Raw genomic sequence first — 15,992 nt, 5'->3', positions numbered from 1 at the left:
GTCCTCCATGCTGACGCCATAGTTAAGGAAGCCCACCAATGCCTCTATCTTCTCAGAAGACTAAGGAAATTTGGTATCTCAGCTATGACTCTCACCAACATTTACAGATGCACCATAGAAAGCATTCTTTCTGGTTGTATCACAGCTTGGTATGGCTCCTGCTCTGCCCAAGACTGCAAGGAACTACAAAAGGTTGTGAATGTAGCCCAATCTATCATGCAAACCAGCCTCCCATTCATTGACTCTGTCTATACTTCCCGCTGCCTCGGCAAAGCAGCCAGCATAATTAAGGACCCCACGCACCCCAGACATTCTCTCTTCCACCTTCTTCCGTTGGGAAAAAGTTACAAAAGTCTGAGGTGACATACCAACCGACTCAAGAACAGCTTCTTCCCTGCTGCTGTCAAACTTTTGAATGGACTTCCATTGCATTAAGTTGATCTTTCTCTACACCCTAGCTATGACTGTAATAATACATTCTGCACTCTCTTGTTTCCTTTTCTATGAACAGTATGTTTTTTCTGCATAGCGCTCAAGAAACAATACTTTTCACTGTATGTTAATACATGTGACAATAATAAATCAAATTCATTTCCCTCCTGGAGTCTTTCATTGCCTTCCTTCTGACACTCCCCCTCTCCAGGGTTTCTCAGTACCCTCCCTCTCAGGGGAATTTTATTGCCTACTCTGAGTCTGGTGTTGCTTCTTGCTTGAGGGTTTATTCCTCTGAACTCTAGCATTGCCTCGTGCTTGATGTCTTTATTTCCTCTTTTAAAGTTTGCATTGCTTATGGTCCTCCTTTTTAGAATTGGCCTCTCTTTCTAGAGTTGCTCTCTGTCTGGAATCTTCATGATTTTCTTGTCCCTTGTCCTTTGTTCCTTCTTGTGGTTGTTGCATTAAATGTTGTACAACTTTAAATGCATTACCACTTTAAGATTGTTGACTGTCCTTTTTGTTTAACCACCACAGCTGCTGTTTCTCTCTCTGCAGGCGTTTTGGCGAGAGCCTGCAGCCCCTCTCTTTAGGCCCCATTTTTAGACTGTTAACATCTCTTTTTACATGGTGGAAGACTTCTTCAATTATTTAGAGTCATAGAGGTTTACAGCATGGAAACAGGCCCTTTGGCCCAACATGTCCATGTCGTCCAGTTTTTATCACTAAGCTAGTCCCAATTGCCCGCATTTGGCTCATATTCCTCTATCTCACCTATATAGCCGTCTAAGTGCTTTTTAAAAGGTAAAATTGTACCCGCTTCTACTACTGCCTCTGGCTGCACGTTCCAGACACTCACCACCCTCTGAGTGAAAACATTGCTCCTCTGGACCCTTTTGTATCTCTCCCCTCTCACCTTAAACCTATACCCTCTAGTTTTAGACTCCCCTACCTTTGGGAAAAGATGTTGACTATCTGTAGCTTTTCTTATTTGTTTTTGATTTGATTTGATCTATTATTGTCACATGTATTAACATACAGTGAAAAGTATTGTTTCTTACGCGCTATGCAGACAAAGCATACTGTTCATAGAGAAGGAAACAAGAGAGTGCAGAATGTAGTGTTACAGTCATAGCTAGGGTGTAGAGAAAGATCAACTTAATGCAAGGTAGGTCCATTCAAAAGTCTGATGGCAGCAGGGAAGAAGCTGTTCTTGAGTCAGTTGGTACATGACCTCAGACTTTTCTATCTTTTCCCGATGGAAGAAGGTTGAAGAGAGGATGTCCAGGATGCATGGGGTCCTTAATTATGCTGGCTGCTTTGCCGAGGCAGCGGGAAGTGTAGACAGAGTCAATGGATGGGAGGCTAGCTTGCGTGATGGATTGGTGTGATGAAATGGATGGTAGGAAAGCCAATTTTCTCTCTTTCTCCTGATGCCATTCTTTTTGTTATTTTCACTTCAAGTCTATTTCAGGACCATCATTTTCTCAAGACTTTTTAACAACTTTGCAGGCGGAGGATTTCTTTTGTTCCCGAAACTGTCAGTCTTCACTGCCTGTAGCCCCTTAGTGCAGGGATGGTTCCCTGCAGACTCAGAAGATCTGCAATCTTTCACTTTCCCACGCTATTGAGACAAACTCTGCAGTTCCCTGAGACTTCTTCCCTTCTTCCCTCTGAACTTGTTTAACTAAAATCTGCCTTCTTTCCAGGTTTTTCTTTTTAAAATCTGAAACACAGCTTTCTTCCAGCTGGGTATATCTTCCTTTATTTCAAAACTCCTATCTTTTTATTAACTCAAGTTGTACTCTCTTTGCTCCTGAAGACTAATCTCTCTTCATTTCTATTTTTCTTATATCTTTCCAAATCTCTTAACTTGTCAGCCACACTGGGTTTGGTACTTCAACTGCCCCTAAGGGTCTGGCATTAGCTCAGTCTTTTGGCTGTGTCTATTCTCCCAAAAACCGGGTAGGTACCCCGCTTTTCCAGCTTCAATTAAACCAGACACTCACAGGTAGGCTGTGCCATTCAATTGATTCCACCGCGTCGCCAGCATGTTATGTTAGCATTGTCAAGAGATTTTAGGCTTTGTTTGGAACAAAAGGGTATTTATTGATAAGAGACGTTCGATAAAGGATTTGTAGTTCTAGGTTGCCCTAGAATCAGGCTCCAGCCTTTATGATATTAACTAGAGGGTCAAAGCTTGAGGGTAAGGGGTAAACCTTTTCAGACTCAGGCGAGGAGAAATTTCTTCACCCAGAGAGTGGTGAATGTGTGGAACTCACTTCCTTAGAAAGTAATTCGGGCCAAAACGATGTGTGATTTCAAGAAGAAATTCGATATAGTTCCTGAGGCTAAAGGGATCTAAAGATATTGGGATAAGGCGGGATCAGGATATTGAATTTGATGATCAGCCACGATCAAAATGAATGGCGGAGCAGGCTCGAAGGGCTGAATGGCCTACTCCTGCTTCTATTTTCTATGTTTCTATGTAAATACGTGGCTGCTAGATGATTCTGCCCGAGAGAGCTCTCCACCCTCTGGGGTGATCACTCACCTTCAGTTCCCATTGGTTCCTCAAGGCAGGTGACCCTTTTCTGCAGTCCTGTCTTAAAGAGACAGAGACCACATGCATAACACTCAGCTAGGGGTGTGCTTCACTACACTTCAACTCATAATGGCCATTGCCTTCCTGTCTGCCATATTGGAGCCTTCAGAATCCATTTAACGGCTGTTGCAATCATAGCAACGTAGTAACATAGAAGATAGGAGCAGGAGGAGGCCATTAGGCCCTTTGAACCTTCTCCGCCATTCATTCCGATCATGGCTGACCGTCCAACTCAATAGCCTAATCCTGCTTTCTCCCCATAACCTTTGATCCTTGTAGGAATCTGTAAACCAAAAATAATCAAATTTGCTGAACTACCCCCAGATGAAGAAATTCATCAAGCAAGGTTTCATTTTTTAAAATACCTTTAACACAAATCAGAATCAAAATAAATTAAACATGAATTAACAGACCGATGATATTTCACTCAAAAAAATGAATTTCCTTTTAAATAGTTGATACAGTAAAGAAATGTCTTACACAACGACAATCACCCGCACTGCTCCCCACACATGTGGTACCATGTGTCATTCCAAAATTCTCTAAAGTTTATTTATTAGTTTATTTATTAGTGTCACAAGTAGACTTACATTAACGCTGCAATGAAGTTACTGTGAAAATCCTCTAGTTGCCACACTCCGGCGCCTGTTTGGGTACACTGAGGGAGAATTTAGCATGGCCAATACACCTAACCAGCATGTCTTTCGGACTGTGGGAGGAAACTGGAGCACCCAGAGGAAACCCAAGCAAACACGGGGAGAACATGCAGACTCTGCACAGACAGTGACACAAGCCGGGAATCGAAGCCGGGACTCTGGCGCTGTGATGCAGCAGTGCTAACCACTGTGGCACCATGTGTCATTCCAAAGTTCTCTAACTCTGCCTCAGTATGTGAGATCTCTCATTTTCCCACTCAATCGATTCAATCCTCGAATCATATTCGATGGCAGCCACGTTCCATCCAAGGTCCCTGGATATGGTTAAACAAGATGTATGTCCATGAATCCTCTCTTACTCAGTCCATCAGTCCCGATGGCGAAACTTTGCAGAATTCCTTTTCAACCAACTAACAATACCTGGTTCATGATTTGGTCGTCTGAATCTAACTCTCAGCTCTTTTGCATGCGTGAGCTATTCACACCACTTTTAAGATTCTGTTCCTTTTAGCTCACTCATATATCATGCCCCGAAGAGCTCCCAGAATTTGATTTTTCTTCTTGCTACCAATCAAAAAATGGATCTTTTCATAGAGAGCTTTCTCCACACACTTTTTATCTCTTCCTCTTTTTATTTCCATCTGTTCTCTCATTTTTTGTAATTGTGTGCTGATCGCTTTCTGCCTCCAGCTCTCCTTTGTATCTGACCAGACAGCTTCAACATCTGAATCTCCTTCCTGTTGGTTTTGCTTTCCAGTTCCTATCACCAGGTCATTTTGACCAGTATTTCTTAGTATCCAGAACTTAAAATTGATCCCTTTACATTTGATACAAACTCTTAAAAGCCCTTTCAAGCATTTTTCAACTGCAGATATACAAACATTTTAAAATCATTGCAAATCTTCTTTAATGTTACTGGATCAAAGGTCATCACACAGCCAAAAAAGCTGAGGCTTTGCAGTTGAATTTTCTAGGCCTTAATATATCTGCTGTTCCTTTTTCCACCTTAAGAGGATTTTCCGACAATCAACAATGGTTTCATGGCCATCAGTAGATTCTTAATTCCAGATTTTTAATGAATCAAATTCCACCATCTGTGTGGCGGGATTCGAACTATACTAAAAATGAAAATATCAAATTAACTGTGCAAAAGTCTGGGAAGGCTAGTCATATCTTTTCCAAATATTTTAATGAGGTAATTAGTAATGGAATCTCTCTTGTACTTTATGGCTCAAGCCTCTTGTCTGATTTTGATGAGTGTAAGTTTGTGGTTCTACCTCTTCAATTCTCCATGACTGATATACAGAACCTCTCCATTTTCCCTATATAGCCTTTAGCAAACATTGTTATTAACTGCACCGCACTAAAAACTATAAAATTGGTCGTAATGTAGCTGGTTATGATTGATCATATCATTCCAATTCCTCTGCTGTTGGTTACTTTGTGAATAATGTGTTGGCAAACTGATAAATCTGATGAATAAGTCATTTTAAACAGGCTGAAGGATTATTGCCTATTACTTCTTTACCAAAACCTTCACCAAATGGCTTTGGTTAACTTCCAAGAACTGGGCCATCATTTCAAAAGTAATTCATTGTATGTAGAACACCTCAAGTTATCCGGAGATTTCAGTATATCCAGTTTCACTGAGCCAGAGTTTGCTCTGTTGGGTATCTCATTATGCATCTGGTTAGTTAGACTTACAACAGCACACTGAGTTTGTTCTTTGAGTTTTTGACCAAAAGATTGCTGGAGGTTTGAGCTGATAGTGGCACGGTGAGTGCAGCAAAGCATTTTAATGAGCAGCAATTGGAACAAACAGCGTATCTTCATAACCAGTGAGATTTAAGAGTGGGGAAATGAACAGAGGAAGGGCTGAGATGGAAAGTAAATTAGAGTAGATTCATTCAATTTCAAATCAGATACAAAAGAAAAATCAAAAGAGGGGATGAAAACTTGGATTTAGAGAGAGCTAAAAACAAGAAAAAAATTATATTTATAAAATCAATCCACAACCTGAAAGAATGGGACGCATACATGTTAAATTTATGAGCAAGAGAGGTGGAAAGACATCTATTAAAAATGATCATGTCACTAAAAGGGTATGCGTACTGTTAATTACAGGACTTAACTTTCTGCAGTGAGTTTAATGGACTATTAATGTACAAATGCCAATGCAGTTTCCTTCAAATGTAGGATAAGGCATTTCTGCTACCCGCATCTTCAGCAGTGTTGATGTGTGAAGAGTATGTTAAATATAGGATAGTAAACCATGTCCAGTTTCCCATCATTACCATTCTCGCTCTACTGGCTGTGAAGTATGACGAAAGCCCAGGACTTCTGTGCAGTGACAATCACTGCCGTTTCTTCTTATCCACTTTGAGTCAGGATCTGTACATTTCTTGCCCGGACATCTGCACTGCACCTGGTGAGAAACGTGCAGCACAACAGTTACAGAGTGCCTCAATGCAGGGCAGCAGCCCCGGGAAAAGTGAAGCTGTGTCTCCTTTTTTACAGCACTAGCGTCTGAAGGTATGGCAGGTAGTCGAGGCATTGGGAAGTTAGGTGGGGGTGCTTGAGGATAGTTGGGGATGGGGGTTAGTTGAGGGATTGGGAGAATAACCAAGCATTGGGAGGCTAGTCAGCAGGGTAGTCCGATGGAATTAGGGAGATAGTAAAGGGGTCATGAGGGTAGTAAGAGGGTAGAGATTAGTCAGGAGGTTGGGTGGGAAAAAGTGGGTTGAAGGTGGCGTGGGGTGGTAGTTTTGGGAGGGCAGGAGTGTCGGGAGGGCAGTTGGGGGTGTGGAGCGGTAATCAGGGGGCTGGGGACAGTTGGCTTGAAAGGGTAGTAGGGGTTGGGGGTTAGATAAGGGATCAGGCAGGTAATTGGGGGTAGAGGGGTTAGTTGAGGGGTGAAGGCGTAAATGGGGGTGTAGGGGGACAGTCGTGCAGTCAGGAGGGTAGTGGCAGGGTGGTCAGAGGGGTCCAGTGCTGCGGACAGCGTCGGTAGTATAGTTATCCAGGAGTTGAAATGGTTTTAATCCTTCGAACATTTCCTGGGTAACTACTCAGCTAAGAGGGTTGGAATTACTCAAAGTCTTCAATTTAAATGGGAATATTGGATGGTTCCAGATGCAGGGAAATTGCCCATCAATAGTTTAAACTTCCTGGACAATTCCCATGCTGACCTTGCCAGGGGACCTCTGGGCCCCCCTCCCCCCCCAGTCATCTTCTGGGTTGCTTCTGAGGCATGACACGCCTGGCCAGGAGCCGATATAAATGAGGGACGACAGCTGGCCGGGTTTGGATGATGCCTTGATTGATTCTGCTTCCTCCAGACTCTCAGACAGTGCTTTCTGTATCCAGCCATTCCCTGTGTGAGGGCGGCATGGTGGCACAGTGGTTAGCACTGCTGCCTCGCAGCTCCAGCGACCTGGGTTCAATTCTTGGCTTGGGTCACTGTCTATGTGGAATCTGCACATTCTCTTTGTGTCTGTGTAGGTTCCTCCGGGTGCTCCGGTTTCCTCCCACAGTCCAAAGATGTGCAGGTTAGGTGCATTGGCCATGCTACCCTTAGTGTCCCGGTATGCATAGGTTAGAGGGATTAGTGGGGTAAATATATGGGGTTACGGGGATAGAGCCTGGGTGGGATTGTTGTCAGTGCAGACTTGATGGGCTAAATGGCCTTCTTCTGCACTGTAGGAATTCTATGTAGGGATTCTATGAATATTCTTTTCCACCTGTCGCAAGTGCTTTTCTTGCCAATACCTTAAATCTGTGCTCCTGATCTTTCCACCAATAGGAACAACTATCTACTCTGTCCAGACACCCGGGGATTTTGTATACCTCTATCAAGTCTCCTCTCGACCTCATCTTCTCTAAGAAGAATGTGATCAGCTTCTCCAATCTATCTACATAACTGAAGTCCCTCGTCCCTGGAACTATTCTCGTGAATCTGTTCTGAATTCTCCCTAATGCCTTCACATCCTCCCCAAAGTGTGGTGTCAGAACTGCATGCAATTTTCCACTTGAGGCTGAACTAGTTTTCTACACATGTTTAACATAACTTCCTTGCTTTCTTTACTCTATGTCCTTATTAATAAAGTATCGGATGCTGTGTGGTGTATTAACCATTTTCTCAACCTGTCCTAACCACCCTCAATGATTTTTTTCACATATACACCCATTCTGTTTCTGCACCTCCTTTATTTTACATTGCCTCTCTGCACTCTTCCAACTAAAGGAAACCATTTCATATTTCTCTGCATTCAATTTCACCTGACACTTGTCCGCCCATTCCACCAATCTGTCTGTGTCCTTTAGAAATTCTAGTTTAAGTTTATTTATTCGTGTCAAAAGTAAGGCTTACATTAACACTGCAATGATGTTACTGTGAAAATCACCTAGTTGCCACACTCCGGCGCCTGTTCTGGTACACTGAGGGAGAATTTAGCATGGCCAATCCACCTAACCAGCACTTTCAGACTGTGGGAGGAAACGCAGACACAGGGAGAATGTGTAGACTCCGCATAGACGGTGACCCAAGCCGGGAATAGAACCCAGGTCCTTAGTGCTGTGAGGTAGCAATGCTAACCACTGTGTCACCGTACGCCTACACTACCATCTTCACAGTTCACAATACTTCCAAGTTCAATACCCTCTGCAAATATTGAAATTGTGTCCTGTACTTCAAGAACCAGTACCTAATGCCAGGAAGGGCAGGGGATAAAACATCGACCCCTGGGGAACCTTCCTCTAGTGCGAAAAAACATACATGAACCACTCCATTTACTGTCTTTCAGCCAATTTTGTATTCATGTTGCGACTGTTCCTTTTATTCCAGGAAGTTTGTCTGGCATTTTATACATAGTTCACTAGCAGCATTTTAATGAGGCCTGAAGCTCTGATTGAACCGTGGCACACAGAATGGTTACTCTGCACCTTCCTTAAGTGCAAGTCACATTTCTCCATTGTTGGGTGTTATTTTCTTCTGGAACAAGAGTACAGTAATATTGTTAGGCGAGGTAAAACATCTGAAGGAATCTTTCCAAGATCGTAGCAGAGAACTGAGCTGGAAGGACCCTGTGAAAGTGACAGATTGGAGTTTGAAGGATATGGGAGAAAGGCTTGTCAAGGGAGTTCCAGACACATGCCGGAATTCTGCCACCCTGCTCGTCACGGGAATCAGAGCGGGTGAGGGGCAGACAATGGGAAGGTCCATTGTCCTCGGGTGGGACTTTCCGGTCTCGAGTCGAGTGACTTTGTTCTAGAATTTTAAGAAAAAGTGACTGTTCTGCTGAAAAGAGTGAAGAACTTGGCCGGAATTTTCCCACTGTTCATGCCCGCGGATTTTCCCATCCCGCCGCAGTGAATGGAAATTTGGCTTGTCGCCAAAATTTCTGTCTTCACTACAGCGGGAGCGTGGCATGAGGGGGCAGTAAGATCGTGCCCCACATGTTTACGGTGTGCCTGTCATCACCTCAGAACATCATGGGCGGCACAGTGGCACAGTGGTTAGTACTGCTGCCTCACAGCGCCAGGGACCCGGGTTCGATTCCCGGTTTGGATAACTGTCTGTGTAGAGTTTGCACGTGTCTGTATGGGTTTCCTCTGGGAGCTCCAGTTTCCTCCTACGGTCAAAAGACGTGCTGGTTAGGTTGATTGGCCATGATAAATTGCCCCTTAGTGTCAGGGGAACTAGGAGGGTAAATATGTGGAGTTACGGGGATAGGACCTGGGTGGGATTGTTGTTGGTGCAGGCTCGATGGGCCAAATGGTCTCCTTCTGCACTGTAGATTCTATGATTCTATGATCACAAAGTTAGTGTAGTCATGGATGGAATGTAGGGAAATGTGGCAGGCAATCTGAGCACCGCAAGTTTTCATCAGTTTGATGAATGATCAGGTAATCTGTTTTTGCAGTGATGTCAGAGGAATAAATGTTAGCCAGGACACAAGTTTAGAGGTTTTCTGCTGTTCCTTGAATAGCATCACGGGATTTTTCACATTCACCTGACATAGAAACCCATAGTAACCCTACAATGCAGAAGGGGGCCATTCGGCCCATCGCGTCTGCACCGACAACAATCCCACATATTTACCCCACTAATCCCTCTAACCTACACATCCTGGGACACTAAGGGACGGTTTAGCATGGCTAATGCACCTAACCTGGCAGAAGGGGCCTCAGTTTAACGCCTTGTGAAAAACACCGCACCTCCAACTACGCAGCACTCCCTCAGTGCTGCACTTAAGTGCTAGCCGAGTCTGTCTGCTTAAGTCAGACGTGAGCCGACCATGTTCTGAGCCAGAGGCGAGACTGCTATCAAGCGAGCATTGGCTGATACTCACGGTGTAAAAGGAGGCCAGTATTTGCATTGATAATTGGTGTTCATTGATCCATGCTGGGAACTTTGCATATGTAGAAGACAGATGAGATTGGGACAGAGCTGAATGCTGATGATCTGCAGTTAAACAATCTGCTGACGCTTCCTTCTGCCTTTAAAATGGAAGAACAATCATTTAGCGGAGGTATCTGATGTCTGAAAGTGACTGTTAGATCATAGTGAAGTATTAGCCACCATTTCCTAAGATGAGGAGAGACGTGGAGGCTGGTAAGAATGAGAAATGTGATTCACTTTAGCATTATTTTGCTATTATTAGAACTGCTATCTTCTTTTTTGATTTATGTTTCTAGGTCAGATTTACAATTTAAAATAACCATAATTTTCAGTTCCCACCTCTTACATTTCACATTAACTTGAACATGGCAGAAACTATTCCTGAAAATCAAGTATTTTAAATATTTATTATGCACAAATTAGTGGCGAATGTTCTCACGTTGTCAAGGAAAACATACATTATTAATCATTTTATTATTTTCTCTGTGCCCGAGTGCTTTCCACTTGGTTAGCTTTAGTCAGTGAAGTGGTGTTTTAACTATGTGGATAATTCAGCAGGACGTGCAAACATAATGAAGATTTCTTTTCAAAAACCTGGATTAAATTTAAGGCTCATTAAAAGTTTAGCAGATCAATAATATTGGGCCACTCGGGTTCAAATCCCAGGTCTGCATGGGGTTAGCTGATTGCTGATGGGTCAGTTCAGGAGACTTAGTATTCTCCGGCTGGTTTCTACTTGTGATTGCTAATCACTAACCTCTAACGGAAAGTGCATAATTACAAAATGCTGAGTGAATTTCAAACTGGGGATTGCCATGAAGCCTTCTATGCACTGCCTGCTCAGTTTTCAACACTGTTGACAGCAGTGGAAATTCAGGCAGGGCGCGCAAGAAGTCACTAGTCCGCTAATGCCTTTTATGAAACCAAAAGAGACAATGCTGGAAAATCTCAGCAGGTCTGGCAGCATCTGTAAGCAGAGAAAGGAGCTCAAGTCCAGGTGACCCTTTGTCAAAGTTTTATCCAGTGCTTTTTATGAGACTGATTGAGAAGAATATTCTATTTTCACCATACCTCTTTGGGGGAATGATTCCACAGATAAATGCACTGTCTAGTTCAAAGCTAACCCAGATTAACCCCAAAATGCCCCACATTTGGCTTATTGGGTCTTTTAATAGTTGTTGCAATCAGGATAGCAATGGAGTACCTCATAGAATCCCTACAGCGGCCCATCGAGCCAGCACCAGCAACAATTCCACCTAGACCTTATCCCCTTAACCACATATATTTACCCTGCTAGTCCCCGTGACACTAAGAGGCCATTTAGAATGGCCAATCTATCTAATCCATACACCTTTGGAGTGTGGAAGGAAACCAGAGCATCTGGAAGAAACCCAAGCAGACGGGGAGAATGTGCAAACTCCACACAGACATTAACCCGAAGACGGAATTGAACCTGGATCTCTGGTGCTGTGAGGCAACAGTGCTAACCACTGTCATAGAATCATCATAGAATCCCTACAGTATAGAAGGAGGCCATTCGGCCCATCGAGCCTGCACTGACGCGATCCTACCCAGGCCCTATCCCCATTACCCCACATATTTACCCCGCTAATCCCCCTGACACTATGGAGCAATTTGGCATGGCCAATCAACGTAACCCTCACATCTTTGGAGTGTGGGGGAAACCGGAGCACCTGAAGGAAACCAACGCAGACATGGGGAGAATGTGCAAACTCTACAGACAGTGACCCAAGGCCGTTAATGAAACTGGATCCCTGGTGCTGTGAGGCAGCAGTGCTAACCACTGTGCCACCATGATGCCCAAATCACTCGTGTGCTTTAATGGTGGGTGGAGCTGGGGGGGGGATTGTAACAATACAGTCAGGATTCCTGAATCTCTATTCAGACAGTTAAGCCTGCACATGTTGACGATGCAATGTAGATGTGTTGAGATGAAGTTGATTGTAATATTGCCTGGTGATAGTCACTTTCCAAGCTCACACTTAAGGAGCAGCCACTTGATTTGATTTGATTTATTATTATTTATTATTGTCACACGTATTAACATACAGTGAAAAGTATTGTTTCTTGCACGCTATACATACCATTCATAGAGAAGGAAACGAGAGAGTGCAGAATGTAGTGTTACAGTCATAGCTAGGGTGTGGAGAAAGATCAACTTAATGCGAGGTAGGTCCATTCAAAAGTCTGACAGCATCAGGGAAGAAGCTGTTCTTGAGTCAGTTGGTACGTGACCTCAGACTTTTGTATCTTTTTCCCGACGGAAGAAGGTGGAAGAGAGAATGTCCGGGGTGCATGGGGTCCTTAATTATGATGGCTGCTTTGCCGAGGCAGCGAGAAGTGTAGACAGAGTCAATGGATGGGAGGCTGGTTTGCATGATGGATTGGGCTACATTCACAACCTTTTGTAGTTCCTTGCGGTCTTGGGCACAGCAGGAGCCGCATCAAGCTGTGATACAACCAGAAAGAATGCTTTCTATGGTGCATCTGTAAAAGTTGGTGAGAGTCGTACCTGACATGCCAAATTTCCTTAGTCTTCTGAGAAAGTAGAGGCATTGGTGGGCTTTCTTAACTATAGTGTCAGCGTGGGGGTACCAGGACAGGTTGTTGGTGATCTGGACAACTAAAAACCTGAAGCTCTCGACCCTTTTTACTTCTATACAATATGAGAATATATAAGTGACCATGGGTCTTCGCTTTGAAGCAAGTTGAGGGGAAAAAAATTAGAGGGGGAGAAAGTTTAAAGAAGACTTGAAAAAATAAAATGTGAGGAAAGTGGTAACAAACTTCAGGTGGACGTGGACAAACTGGTGAAATGGGCAGACATAGGAGATACAATTTAACACAGAGAGGTTAGTCATTTTGGGAGGACGAGTAAGGAGAAGCCATATAAACGAAACAGTACAATTTTAAAGAGTGGGTAGATACAATATGGAGATCTATGGCTGTGAACCTTTGAAGGAGGCAGCACAAGTTAAGAAGGATGTTCAAAAATTAGGGGCATTAAGTACAAGAGCAAGGAAGTTACGCATACACCTTCATAAAGCTCTATTTAGGCCTCAGCTAAAAGAATGTCCAGGATTTAGAAAGTGTGCAGAGGAAATTTACCAGAATGGTATCAACAGCAACAACTTGTACTGGTATTAAAACTTTAGCGTAGTAAAAGGTAAGACACTTGTTATGAAACAAAATTTGACAGTGAGCCACGTAAGGATATATTAGGACAGATGACCAAAAGCTTTGCCAAAGAATTTAGTTTTTAAGGAGCATCTTAAAGGCAAAAAGAGAAGTAAGGGATGTAGAAATTTAGGGAGGAGAATTCTGGTGTTTTGGGCCACAGCAGCTGAAGGCACGGCTGCCAATGCTAGGCTGATTAAAATTCGGCAAGAGGCCAGGATCAGAGGAGTACAGTTGTCTTGGTGAGCCATGAGGCTGGAGATGGCAACAGAAACAGGGAAGGGTGAGGTAAAGCATGGATCAGAGTTTTAAAATTGAGGCATTGTTTCTATGTAGGTCAGTGAGCACAGAGGTGATGGACAAATGAGACTCGGTGTGAGTTAGGATAGTAGAGCTTTGGGTAACATTCAGGTCATGGAGGGTGTCAAGTCTAGAGGTATTAAAAACCTGAAAGAGGGTTGCAATGCAAATAAGCTGAGGCCTAGGTGGAGTCAGATGAACTTATGGAGGTGGAATCAGACAATCTTACACACACATTAGGAGCAGGGGTAGCCCATTCACACCAAGGTTGCGAGCAGTTTGGTTCAGCCTTGTATTGTTTGGAGGTACCAGGGATATGGCAGTTATGTGGAGATACTGGAGAAACAGTTTATTTTCCTTGGAGCAGAGATTTACGGGGAGATTTGATGGAGGTCTTCAAAATCATGAAGAATTTTGATAGAGTTAATAAAAAGCTGTTTCTGGTGGCAGAATGATCAGTAACAATGGGTACCAATATGAGACCATAGTCAAAAGAATGGGAGGCAGCATGAGAAATGATCATTTGTGCAGTGATTTGTGATGATCTGGAATACACTGCCTGAAAGGGTAGTAGATGAAAATTCAATAAGAACTTCCAAAAAGAAATTGGATACATTTTGTTCATGAGCCTGGGGAAAACGTCTTCATTCTTTTCATATAGGACAATGGAATTCCTACCCATCAGAGGGGCAGCACAGTGGCATAATGGTTAGCACTGCTGCCTCACAGTGCCAGGGACCTGGGTTCAATTCCAGTCTCGGGTCACTGACTGTGTGGTGTCAGCACATTCTCTCCGTGTCTGCGTGGGTTTCCTCCGGGTGCTCCAATTTTCTCACACAGTCCAAAGATGTGTGGGTTAGGTTGATTGGCCATACTAAATTGACCCTAGTGTCAGGGGGATTAGCAAGGTAAATGTGTGGGGTTGCGGGAGTAGGGCCTTTGTGGGATTGTGATCGGTACAGACTCGATGGGCTAAATGATCTCCTTCTGTACTATAGGGATTCTATGGGATTCTATGATATGACTTTGATGTAATGTCTCATATGTAAGTTGGCACCTCTGATAGTGCAGCACTCCCTCAATACTGCTCCAGAGCGATGACTCAACCTATGGTTTTCTCTCTGGGAAGCAAAAATGTGAGTATTCAGTCAAGGCTATCAGAATGGCATGGCACAGTGGTTAGCACTGCTGCTTCACAGTGTCAGGGATCCAGACTCAATTCCAGTCTCAGGTAACTGTCTGTGTGGAGTTTGCACGTTCTCCCCATGTCTGCATGGGTTTCCTCTGAGTGCTCCAGTTTCCTCCCACAGTCCAAAGATAGAATCATAGAATCCTACAGTGCAGAAGGGGGCCATTTGGCCCATCGAGTCTGGACCCAGGCCCTATCCCCTTAACCCCTAGCTAGTCCCCCTGAAACCAAGGGGCAATTTAGCATGGCCAATCCAGCTAACCCGCACATCTTTGGACTGTGGGAGGAAACTGAGGCACCTGGAGGAAACCCACGCAGAAACAGGGAGAACATATAAACTCCATATGAATTGAACCCGGCTCCCAGGCCCTGTGAGGCAGCAGTGCTAACCACTGTGCCACCATGCTGCCCTGTGTGGGTTAGGTTGATTGGCCATGCTAAATTGCCCCTTAGTGCCAGGGGGTCTAGCAGGGTAAATACATAGTGTTAAGGGAATGGGGAGTGGATGTAATTGTTTACGGCGCAGGCTCGGTGGGCCAAATGGCCTCCTATTGTAGGGATTCTAAGATTCTAAAGCAGAATCAGTTCAAGTATCTCAACCACACTGTCCTATACAGTACTCAGGAGTAGGAACAGGACACTGCCGCACCCCTCTGTCACAGGAGGGAGGATCTCTCTTAGATAAAGATAGAAAAATAAAATAAGTCTTATTCTTTCATAGTCTGTATTGGTGCATTTCCTTGTGGAGGACTCCTTTAAAGTATAGCATAACAAATTATTATTCAGTATCTTTTCTCACCAGACAGACTACACACAAGCCTTTATATACTTTATATATATCAGCAATCATAGGCATTTTCTTTTTAGCATTAAAAAGGTCAGTGGCAACATAATCTATATCATTCCCACATAAACCTTGGATCATACTGAGAGAAATCAGTACTGGTGTATAAGTAGGAACTGCCTGGGGCTTGAAGAGGGACATTTTCATACACAGCATTAAGATATTTCTAAATCAAAGCTGTTACGAAAAGCAGACTTACTTTGGGGGTGAGTGGGGTTCTGCCACTTCAAGTCATGACAAACCTTGGGTTTCCTGCAAATGTGCAATTCTACACCTTTATGTTCTTTGGGCCGAGCACTGGGTTAGTGGGCCTGTGCCTAAAGAGAAAAGGCACAAAACCAAGTCCGGTGACGGTGAGCGGAACGCCA

General features: G+C 43.8%; 1 protein-coding gene across 2 annotated transcripts in view; it reads left to right on the top strand.

The window, feature by feature from the left end:
• Positions 1-15,992, top strand: part of LOC144501913 (calcium-binding protein 8) — a 379,238-nt gene that overhangs the window by 302,194 nt on the left and 61,052 nt on the right. The gene's annotated exons all lie outside the window — the stretch shown is intronic.

Source organism: Mustelus asterias, chromosome 12, assembly GCF_964213995.1.
Source record: "Mustelus asterias chromosome 12, sMusAst1.hap1.1, whole genome shotgun sequence".
NCBI lineage: Eukaryota > Metazoa > Chordata > Chondrichthyes > Carcharhiniformes > Triakidae > Mustelus > Mustelus asterias.
Note: the sequence above shows the minus strand (reverse complement) of the source record. Positions and strands in the feature narration are given on the sequence as shown.